The sequence below is a fragment of the Equus asinus genome, chromosome 5, assembly GCF_041296235.1.
Source record: "Equus asinus isolate D_3611 breed Donkey chromosome 5, EquAss-T2T_v2, whole genome shotgun sequence".
NCBI lineage: Eukaryota > Metazoa > Chordata > Mammalia > Perissodactyla > Equidae > Equus > Equus asinus.
The window spans coordinates 76,455,466-76,467,912 of NC_091794.1; the positions used below are offsets into that span (position 1 = coordinate 76,455,466).

The following is a 12,447-nucleotide window of genomic DNA, read 5'->3' on the forward strand; positions in this document are numbered from 1 at the left end:
GTGCATGAGTCTCCTTGGATTTTGATTTCAAGTTCTTTGGATAAATATCCAGCAGTGGGATAGCTGGATCATATGGTATTTCTATTTTTAAATTTTTGAGAAATCTCCATACTGTTTTCCTTAGTGACTGCACCACTTTGCATTCCCAGCAGCAGTGTATGAGGGTTCCCTTTTCTCCACATCATCTCCAACATTTGTTGTTTTTTTGCTTGGTAATTATAGCCATTCTAACAGGTGTAAGGCGATACCTCGTTGTAGTTTTGATTTGCATTTCCTTGATGACTAACGATGTCGAAAATTTTTTCATGTTTCTGTTGGCCATCCATATATGTTCTTTAGAAAAAATGTCTGTTCATACCTTCTTTTCTCTGCCCATCTTTTGATCAGGTTCTTTGTGTTTTTTTTTGTTGTTGTTGAGTTGTATGAGTTCTTTATATATTTTGGAGATTAACTCCTTGTAGGATATATAATATGCAAATATTTTCTCCCTGTTGGTGGGTTGTCTTTTCATTTTGTTCATGGTTTCCTTTGACTTGCAGAAGCTCTTTAGTCTGATGAAGTCCAACTTGTTTATTTTTTCTTTTGTCTCCCCTGCCTAAGTAGATACGGTATTCAAAAAGATTCTTCTAAGACTGATGTTAAAGAGTGCACTGCCTATATTTTCTTCTAGGAGTTTCTTGGGTTCAGGTCTTACCTTCAAGTCTTTAATCCATTTTGAGTTAATGTTTGTGTATGGTGTAAGATAATGGTCTATTTTTATTCTTTTGCGTGTGGCTGTCCAGTTTTCCCAACACCATGTATTGAAGAGACTGTAACTGAAAGTTCGGTCTCTGAACCCGATGCCAATCCAGACAATGAGAACAGAGTCTTGAGTGGAAGAGGAAAGGTTTTTATTATGCCAGGCACAGGGAGCAAAGCAAGGGCTCATGCCTCAAAAATTGCCAGCTCCCCGATGAGGAATGGGTAGGGATTTTTATTTGGGGTTTTGGGTAGGGGAGGGGGGAACATGTAGCTCGTGCAGCTCTGTGCTTTCCCACCAGCCTGCGTTTGGCCTTGAGAGGCTGCTTGCAGCAAGGCGGCGGGGATGGTGAGATAGGAGGATGGCAGGTGGGCGTCCTTCGCCGTTGTCTCCTCTTCTTGTTTGAGGCGGGTTCAAGCGCCAGGAGTCAAGGAGTTGAGGTCTGGGAAGCCTCTGCTCCTTGATGTTCTTGAGACAGCGGCTTTCCTGGCAAACTCAAGGACACATGATTAGCTAAACTTTAGTGTGCCTCCAACTCCAGGCCACCTGGGCTTTTAACAATTTGTAACTCCCATTTAGTTGTAAAGCTCAAAGGGTCCAAGTTTAGAGAAACAGGTATTTACATATGAGTGGAGCTAGAGAAGCAGGAAAGGGGATGGTGGGTTTTAGTTTTAACCCCGTATATGCTGGGTTCAATGTGGGGGAACTGATATCAGGACTGATGTTAAGAGCCTGTAACAAGACTTTCCTTTCTCCATCGTATGTTCTTGGCGCCTTTGCCAAAGATTAGCTGTTCATGGATGTGTGACTTTATTTCTGGGCTTTCAATTCTTTCCATTGATCTACATGTCTGTTTCTGTACCAGTATCATGCTGTTTTGATTACTATAGCTTTCTAGTGTATTTTGAAATCAGGGATTTGATACCTCCAGCTTTATTCTTTTTTCTCAGGATTGCTATAGCTATTTGGGGTCTATTTTTTTGCCTCATATGAATTTTAGGATTCTTTGCTCTATTTCCATGAAGAATGTCATTGGGATTCTGATTGGGATTTCATTGAATGTGTAGATTGCTTTAGGCGGTATGGACATTTTAACTATGTTTATTCTCCCAATCCATGTGCATGGAATATCTTTCCATTTCTTTATATCATCATCGATTTCTTTCAACAGTGTCTTATAGCTTTCATTGTATAGGTCTTTCACCACCTTGGTTAAATTTATTCCTAGATATTTTATTCTTTTTGTTGCGATTGTAAATGGGATTGTATTCTTGAGTTCTCTTTCTGTTCATTCATTATTAGAGTATAGAAATGCAACTGATTTTTGTAAGTTGATTTTGTACCCTGCAATTTTGCCATAGTTGTTGATTATTTCTAACAGTTTTCTGATGGATTTTTAGGGTTTTCTATATATAAAATCATGCTGTCTGCAAAAAGTGAAAGTTTCACTTCTTTCTTGTCAATTGGATACATTTTATTTCTTTTTCTTACCTAACTGCTCTGGCTACAACCTCCAGTACTATGTTGAATAAGAGTGGCAAGAGTGACTCTGTCTTGAATCTGTTCTCAGGGATGGTTTCAGTTTTTCTCCAATGATTATGATGTTGGCTGCAGGTTTATCATACATGGCCTTTATATGTTGAGGTACTTTCCTTCTATATCCATTTTATTCAGAGTTTTTATCATGAATGGATGTTGGATCTTGTCAAATGTTTTCTCTCCTTCTACTGAGATGATCATGTCATTTTTATTCCTCATTTTTTTTAATGTGGTCTATTACATTGATTGATTTGCAGATGTTGAACTATCCCACATCCCTGTTATAAATCCCATTTGATAATGGTGTGTGATCATTTTGATCTTTATTCAGTTTGCCAATATTTTGATGAGAATTTTTGCATCTATGTTCATCAGTGATATTGGCCTTTAATTTTCCTTCTTTGTGTTGTCTTGTCTGGCTTTGGGATCAGGGTGATGTTGGCCTCATAAAATGCGTTAGGAAGTGATCTATCTTATTCAACTTTTTGGAATAGTTTGAGAAGGATAGGTACTAAAACTTCTTTGAATGTTTGGTAGAATTCTCCAGAGAAGCCGTCTGGTCTTGGACTTTTATTTTTTGGGTGGTTTTTAATTACTGTTTCAATCTCTTTACTTGTGACTGGTCTATTCAGAGTCTCTATTTCTTCTTGGTTCAGTTTTGGAAGGTTGTATGAGTCTAAGAATTTATTCATTCCTGCTAGATCATCCAATTTGTTGATATATAGTTTTTCATACTATTCTCTTATTATCCTTTGCATTTCTGTGGTATGCATTGTAATTTCTCCTCTTTCATTTCTAATTTTATTGTTTTTTCTTAAAGATTTTATTTTTTCCTTTTTCTCCCCAAAGCCCCCCAGTACATAGTTGTGTATTCTTCGTTGTGGGTTCTTCTAGTTGTGGCATGTGGGACGCTGCCTCAGCGTGGTCTGATGAGCAGTGCCATGTCCGCGCCCAGGACTCGAACCAATGAAACACTGGGCCGCCTGCAGCGGAGCGCGCGAACTTAACCACTCGGCCACGGGGCCAGCCCTCTAATTTTATTGTTTTTTATCCTTCTATCTTTTTTCTTAGTGAGTCTGGCTAAGGGTTTGTCAATTTTGTTTATCTTCTTAAAGAACCAGCTCTCAGTTTCACTGACCCTTTCTAGAGTTTTTCAGTCTCTATTTCATTTATTTTTGCTCTAATTTTTATTATTTCCTTCCTTCTCTTGACTTTGGACTTTGTTTGTTCTTCTTTTTCCAGTTGTATTAGGTGTAGTTTAATATTGCTTATTTGAGATTTTTCATGTTTGTTAAGGTGAACCTGTATTGCTATGAAGTTCCCCCTTAGGATCACTGTAGCTGCATCCCATATGAGTTGGTATGATGTATTTTCATTTGCATTTGTCTCCAGGTATTTTTTGATTTCTCCCTTAATTTCTTCAGTGATCCATTGGTTGTTTAGTAGCCTGTTGTTTAGTCTCCACATGTTTGTCATTTTCCCAGCTTTTTTCTTGTAGTTGATTTCTACTTTCATAGCATTATGGTCTGAAAAGATGCTTGATATGATTTCAATCATCTTAAATGTATCAAGGCTTGCCTTGTTTCCCAACATACGGTCTATCTTTTTGAATGTTCCACGTGCTCTTGAAAAGAATGTGTATTCTCCTGATTTTTGGTGGAGTGTTCTGTATATATATCTATTAAGTCCCGTTGATCTAGTTTTTCATTTAGTTCCACTATTTCCTTGTTGAATTTATGTCTGGATGATCTATCCATTGATGAAAGTGGGGCGTTAAGGTCTCTTACTATTATTGTGTTGCTGTTAATGTCTCCTCTTAGGTCAGTTAATAGTTGCTTTATGTACTTTGGGGCTCCTGTGTCATGTGCATATATTTTATAAGTGTTATGTCCTCTTAGTAGAGTGTCCCTTTTATCGTTATATACTACCTCTCTTTGTCTCATTGCCTTTTTTATCTTGAAGTCTACTTTTTCTGATATAAGTATGGCAACATCAGGTTTCTTTTGTTTACCATTAGCTTGGCGTATTATCTTCTATCCCTTCACTCTGAACCTATGTTTGTCTTTAGAGCTGAGATGTGTTTCCTGGAGGCAGCGTATGGTTGGTTCTTATTTTTTAATCCATCCAGCCACTCTGTGTCTGTTGATTGGAGAATTCAATCCATGTACATATAGAGTGATTATTGATATATTAGGGTTTAATGCTGCCATTTTATCACTTATTTTCTGGTTCTTCTGTATTTCTCTTGTTTTTCAAACTGTGTATTTTGGACTGCCAATTCAGTTTGGTGGCTCTCTATGATGGTTTTCTCAGTTTCTCTTTATTTATCATTTGTGTCTCAGTTCTTATTTCTTAATTGTGGTTACCATGAAGCTTGCATAAAACATATCATAGATGAGATAGTCCATTTTCGGATAGCCTCTTATTCCCTTAGTCTAAGCACTTTCCGTCTTTTTCCTCTTCCCCTTCTAAGTTATTGTTGTCACATGCAAACCAGTTTTGAACCCCTTAGTTCATCATATAAATCAAGAATGTATAGGAATTGAAGAGAGGAGGCTTAAGAGTTTGGAGAGGGAAGAAAAACATTCATTAAAAAGAATTATTGGAATGCCAAATGCCGTGGAGAATTGTGGAGGGTGCTCTACATCACATGTGAGGCAAAGGATGGCTTCAGAAGGATCACTTGATGATCTGACATGTGCTTCCTGAAGTTTGGAGAGCATAGGACTGAAAGTAAAGCTGTGACTCAGAACAGACATGCAGGCAGGGGAGAGCATCAGGGTAAGGCAGGAATGTCCCAGTGTATCCTGTGGGCCAATGAACCCACAGGAGAGAGAGCTCTGGAACCAGCTTGAAAGGAATTCTGACCTAGGACAGGAATTCCCTTGCCCCTTGATTCACCATTGTAAAGTCTTAATGAGAGAATCTCCAAGAAACCCACAGATGCTTCCATTGAGAGTAAAAGGAACCATTGACTATCCACCCAGCTCAGAGGGCAAGATAACAGTAGTACCAGTTCCTTTCTCTTTATCCTCTCTCCTTCCTGGGATCATTTCTAGAAGGGTCAGAAACAGCAAGTACTGGGTAGTGGAGGAGCCGGTAAGTAAGAAGCCAACCACAACCCCTCACACACCACTGGCTTCCAGGTCCAAAAAGTACTGAGCTTGATGGAGGGAGATGCTCGAAGTGGATGAGAATTTGAAGTTTTTATTATGACATTGGACCACACAGCCTAATTACTGAAATGAAACTGTTCTTGTGATTTCAATGGATGGGAACTCTATGAGATTCACTCAAGATTATACCCTGGAGACGAAAAGAACTTGCCTCATACAGCAAGTGTGAAGTGCCATCAGGAGAAAAATAAAGTTTGTTATTTGCATCTTAGCTGGTCAGGTTGATTCAATAAAATGACTACATGTATTCAGTATATTTGCTTTATTGTATTTCTATTTGCTTTTCTGATTACTATTTGAATGTAGACTTTGCCCATAAGTTAATGTGAAATTTTAACTTTGAATACTTTCCTCCTCAAGCCCAGAATAAAAAGAATAATTCTGCTTAGCCTGGTACTTTGCATATTTAAGAAAAACGATGCTGTCCATCTCAGCCCTGCTGTAAAAAGAAGAGAGGAATTTTAACTCAATGCACAAATGGGCTGATGAGCCAAATGGAGGCGTTGAACAACGTTCCAACTTTTTCTGGAATTGCTCTTTGCATTGTGTTTTTATTGTCTGTCTAAAAGAATTACAAATTCTCAGAATGCTATGCACAAATTTCATTAAATGTAACTATAAGGCCATATTATAGAATAAAAACATATTTTATTCTCTATAATATTTTGCCATTTCTCTCATTAAACTAAATGGTAGTTAACAGATCCTCTGACCTTTGCTTTATCAACAGGCAAAGATTTACTGATTATTTTCACATTTAACAGAGGCCAAACAAGAATGAGAAAGGTCAATATTTGAGTTGTATATATATCCATCCTAATCAAGGTTAAAATATCTAATTAATGTTGGGAGGTATACAGTGTTTCCAAATTCAATGAATGAATAAAAAATGTCTAATCAACATTGCCTTCTGTGTTACATAGATTACACCTTTAATATATGGTAGGAAATGACTATTGTTTCCTCATAAGAAAGTGAGATCTCTGCTATACATACATTAATTAAAATTTTCCTTTAAAAATGTTCTAACTGAGTTGACCTTTGCATTTGAACTATGGTGTTTTCCCACTAGTCATGGGACTGGGTCACCCTTAGCATTTCTATCTTTCTGCCCCTCTGCCCAGCAAAATGATGATATGAGAAATATCGAGCTTGGGTGAAGAGTGTGGTTTATATCAGGGACATGTAATCTTTCTGCAGACAGCATGTCTGAGAGGCAAATCCATAACCTGGGCTTCATTAACAGCAAGATATACTCAAAGTCTAGCAAAATGGAGTTGAGGTTTTCACCTGGCTAACTCCCACCAATCCTGTAAGAGGCAGTTAATGTCAGCTCTCCCAGGAAGTCTCCTTAAACCTCCCAGTCCAGGTTAGGGCCTGTCTTCTAAGTCTCTGTGGAGCCAGCACTGCAATTACGTGTATGGGGGCCTGGCTCCTGTACTGGAGTGTGAGCTCACTGAGGGCAAGATCTACACCAAATCTTGCACGTTTTCTTACTGCCTTAGGACTTAATATATCTCAGTCCATATTTGCTAAACTCAACTACAATGTGTATCATTCAGTACTATATCCAAAGTCCAAAGCCAATCCTGAGGAGTGAACAAGGGGATGGGAGAGAATGTCCACAATGAGTCTTAAATGATGCAGATGCCCACTCAGGTCCCTCAGAAGAGGAGCCCACTTGAGCCCAACCATTCAAGCTCTAAATACAAGTCTAAGGATCAAGTCCCTATTTCCAATGCACCAGAGTCCGGGGGAAAGAAAGCAATAGGACACTTTACAGAACACTGGTTAGAAAAATGATGAAATAGACAACTTACAGATGAGTGAACATCTTTTGCAAAAGACAAAAGGATAATTTGGGGCCTTCTAGAAAAGGAAAAGAGTGGTTGCCTGCCTCTTTTGCTTCCACATAAACGTATTCTGATGCACTACAATCACCAAGGTACAAAAGGAAAGACTAAAGCAAAGTCCCAGGAGGAGAACTAGGATTAAATGTTTAGGGATGCAGATCTTATCAGGTGTTGGAAGACCATCTCCCAGGATGTCCCTGAGCTCCTGGCATCTCTCCTGATGCTCAGGGTTCAAAGCCAGGTGGCAGAAGAGCCAGGAAATGCCCCTGCCATGGTGTCATGCCCTCCAAACATAAATGTGTTCACCTCGGACTACAGGTCAGTGTCTGAGAAGTGTTCAGCCTAGAAAGTACAGTAGAGATATTTTTATGCAATGTCAGTTTATAGATGTTTAGAGTCCCAATCAAAATTATAGTTTTGGGAAAAAATTAGAATTTCAAATGAGTGCTTGAATTTTAGTTCAGTTCAACAAATACATACTATGAGCCACGCTTTGATGAGAGCATAACTGAGAACCAAAGTTAGATAAGGAAAGCAGGCCTTGCAAAGAGTTCCTCGATTCATCCTGACCGATTTATCCAGATTTTCCAGCACCTCCCTGTCAACATCTTACCAGCTTATCTTATGACCTGTTCTCCTATGCTTCCCTGAACTACCATATGTCTTTATGATAATCACAAAATCCTGTCAAAGTAGTAGAAAATTTAGTCTTCTTTGCCTCCCTCAAGTGAGAAAGTTGCAGAATTCTATCTTTACCTCAAACTGTATAGAGCCAAATGAACAATTTCAAAGAATTGTCAAATTTAGGTGATCAATTTTGCTTGTGTTTCCCCTTCTCCCCATTCATCTACCTACTCACACAATTAGAGAGATACATGAACAGGCTTTGAAGTTTGAAATTTGAAAGATTTACCTGGGCATAGAGGACAACATCCTGAAAATTCTGGTAACTCCTCATCTGAGTGTTATCCCTCCTTTTCTGATCCTTGAGGGATTTCTTTCTATCATGGATTGCCTTTTCTGGGGTAGAATAATAATTCCCCTTTACTAAAGTGACAGCAAAGTCAATTAAAGTAAAATAAATTATGGAGCAAGCCATGGCCCATGAATGACTTCAAATCTTGCCTAATATCCTGAGGTAAGAGTGGGTGTATTATATTTAAATAGATTTAATTTTTGCAGACATTTACTTTCCCATCAAATGGCAACTGTTGATCAAAGATCCAAACGCAAACATGACAGACCAAAAATATATCTATATAACTAGATAGGTAATATAATGAAGATGATTTCAAACTGAGGTGCAAGTGACCAATGCTTCTTTCTTCCTCAGGCTAATATCTCATTTCCATGGAAAATTATCAAATTAAATAGAGTAAAATGGAAGACAGGCAAAGAAATGCCAAAAATGTATAATTGAAAGGGCTAAAAGAAAAAACAAAAATTTGGAGCACAATATTTAAAACATAATCCACAAAACTTAACAAAAATAAGACAAAATTGATTGTACATATTAAAGAGCCCATCTTATGCCTTCAAAAATTGGAACATAATAACCAATTTCAATATATATCCTAGTAAAACTATTTAACATTAAAGATAGAGAAACAAAAATCCTCAGAGACTCCAGACAAAAAGACCAAATGACATTTATGTGTAAGAAAGTTAGGCTAGCATCACACTTCATAAGAACAATAAAGAAATCAAGGCAAGATTAGAGAATTTTCAAGAAACTCAAGGAAACAAAGTGTTAGATAAGTATTTTATATCCAGCAAAATTGTTCTTCGAGTGCCAAGTGTACCAAAAAACAGTTATCAACTTGCAGGAACTCAGAAAACACTATGCTCATGAGCCCATCCTGAGGAATCTTTAGTGGACGAGCTTCATCCAACCAAGAGACGACTGGGGAAACTTTTTAGATTTAATTCTAGATCTCAGACTAAAATAATGATAGGGACATGGGCAGAAGAATAATACATAAATATTAAAAGTGAAAATAATGCAACTAATAACACAAGGATTATGGAGGAGAAAGGGGAAAGTAGAATAAGAAAACTAATGTTGTGCAGGTTAGAGATGAAAATCACAAGATGTCATTAAAAACTGACAGACCATCAACCATTGTCCCCAAAGGACAAATACTTTATGGTTCTATATGGTTCCACATATACAAGGTACCTAAGTACCTAGTCAAATTCAGAGACAGAAAGTAGAATGGTAGTTACCATGGGCTGAGGGGGGAGTTGAGTGAGGAGTTATTGTTTGGTGGGTATGGAGCTTCAACTTTGCAAGATGAAAAGAGTTCTGGAGATGGACGGTGGTGATGGTTGCACAACAGTGTGAATGTACTAAATAGCCCTGAACTGTACACTTAAGAAAGAGGGAGATGGTAAACGTTATTTTGCATGTGTTTTACCACAATAAAAGTTCTGACCAATGAGATAGCAAAAGATTAAATAAGGAAAAGTGGGATTAAGGATCTATGAAAGGACTAAGTACTACTGTAGACATAGAACAAAAATATACACCTTCTTAAATGTCACAAGATACTACGTTTAAAAAGAGCAAAGACATACCACATAGAGAAAAAACCACAGCACATTGGGTAGAATAATGTCCCCCCAAAATTCACATCTACCCAGAACCTGTGAACGTAGCCTTATTTGGAAATAGGGTCTTTACAGGTGTAATCAAGTTAAGATGATGCCATATTGGACTAGAGTGGGTCCTAACATAATGAGTAGTAGCCTTCTAATAAGAGAGAAATTTGGACACAGACATTGCTATACACTGAAAGTTCATGTTCTCCCTAAATTTGTATGTTGAAATCTAATCCCCAATGTGATGGTATTTGGAGGTGAGATCCTTGGGAGGTGATTAGATCATGAGGGCACAGGCCTCATGAATGGGATTAGTGCCCTTATGGGACCTGAGAGAGCTCCATAACCCCTTCTGCCATGTGAAGACACAGTGAGAAGAGAGTTGATGTGAAACAGAAGCAGGCCCTTGGAGGACACCAAATCTACTGCTAACTTGATCTTGGACATCCCAGACTCCAGAATTATGAGAAGTAACTGTCTGCTCTTGATAAGCCACCCACTCTGTGATATTCTATTATAGTACCCCAAATGGACTTAGACACATGGAGGCAAGATAACCATAGGAAGACAGAGGGAGAAATGAGAGTGACACATTTGAAAGCGAAGGAATGCCAAGGATTACTGGTAACCACCAGAAGGTAAGAAGAGGCAACAAAAGATTCTTCCCTAGAGCTTTCAAGAAGGGTCGTGGACCTGCCAACACCTTGATTTTGGATGTCTAGGCTCCAGAACTGTGAGAGAATAAATTCCTGTTGTTTTAAGCCACCCAGTCTGTGGTTATTTGTTATGGTAGCCCTGGAAACTAATACACACACTAATTATAGCAGAATACATGGAGTAAAACAAAATAATATGACAGTGTTGAGACCAAACATGTCAGCAATTTCAATAAATAAGTGGGAATGACTTGCCTACTAAAATAAAAAGATTTTCAATTGGCTCAAGAAGCAAAATTCAACTATGTGCTACATATAAGAAAGACACATAAAATGAGGTAGTTCAAAATGGCTAAAAATAAAGGCATTGACAGGGATATACCAGGCAAGGGGAAATGACAAGAAAGCAGGTGTGGTAATCCTGATATCAGACAAAGTAGAATTTGATCAAAACCTCATTAAATAAGACCACCTTTTAATGCTAAATGTTGTGATATCACAAGACACAATAGTTATGAACATATATACACACTAAGAACACAGCAGTACCTATTTAAATCAGAAACAACAGGTGATGCAAAAAAAAAAATAGGCAGAGTCACACTAATAATAGGGGTCCTTAACATACCACTCTCAGGCCTGGACAAGTCAAGTGGCCAAAAATAAGATATAGAGGATATAAGCAAAATAATAAAGCAGAACATATGGGGAGAAATATCAAGCACCATTCCTAATAAGAGAGAATATATTTTCTTCTCAAGAGCACATGGAAAATTTTTAAAATTCATGATATATTAAATCAAAGAAAACATTAATAAGTTCCATAAAGGGGAGATATTACAAACAATGCTCTCTGATTGCAATGCAACAAAACTAGAAATTTAAAAAAATAAAAAATCCTTTCCACCTAGAAATTTATAAGCCTTCTATTAAATACCTTTTGAGTGAAAAGGAAATACAAACAGAAATTACAGAATTTCTGAAAGAGAAGTAATGAAATAATTGTTAAGCAAAATCCATGGGATATATTTAATCAGTGAACAAAGGAAACCTTCATAGGCTTAAAAACATATAGCAATAAAAAATAGATCTTTTGCCCATTTTTTAATTGGATTGTTGGTTTTTTTGTTGTTGAGGTGTATTAGTTCTTTGTGTATTTTGGATATTAACCCCTTATCTGATAGACGGTTTGCAAATATCTTCTCCCAATTGTTAGGTTGTCTTTTCATTTTGTTGATGGTTTCCTTTGCTGTGCAGAAGCTTTTTAGTTTGATGTAGTCTCATTTGTTCATTTTTTCTTTTGTTTCCCTTGCCTGGTCAGACATGGGACTTGAAAATATGCTGCTCAGACCGATGTCAAAGAGCATACTGCCTACGTTTTCTTCTAGAAGCTTAATGGTTTTGGGTCTTACATTCAAGTTTTTAATTCATTTTGAGTTGATTTTTGTGCATGGTGTAAGGGAATGGTCTACTTTCATTCTTTTGCATGTGGCTGTCCAGTTTTCACAATACAATTTATTGAAGAGACTCTCCTTTCTCCATCATATGCTCTTGGCTCCCTTTTGGAATATTAGCTGTCCATAAATGTGTGGGTTTACTTCTGGGCTCTCAGTTCTGTTCCATTGATCTGTGTGTCTGTTTTTGTGCCAGTACCATGCTGTTTTGGTTACTATGACTTTGTAGTATATTTTGAAATCAGGCAGTGTGATACCTCCAGCTTTGTTCTTTTTTCTCAGGAATTCTTTGGCCTTTCGGGATCTTTTGTTGTTCCATATACATTTTAGGATTCTTTGGTCTATTTCTGTGAAAAATGTTGTTGGAACTTTGATAGAGATTGTGTTGAATCTATAGATTGCTTTAGGAAATATGGACATTTTAACGAT

General features: G+C 37.5%; 1 pseudogene; it reads right to left on the reverse strand.

Moving 5' to 3' along the window:
- Window positions 1-7,008: 7,008 nt before the first annotated feature.
- LOC106833794 (cytochrome P450 4B1-like) overlaps window positions 7,009-12,447 on the reverse strand; it is a 93,088-nt pseudogene continuing 87,649 nt past the window's right edge.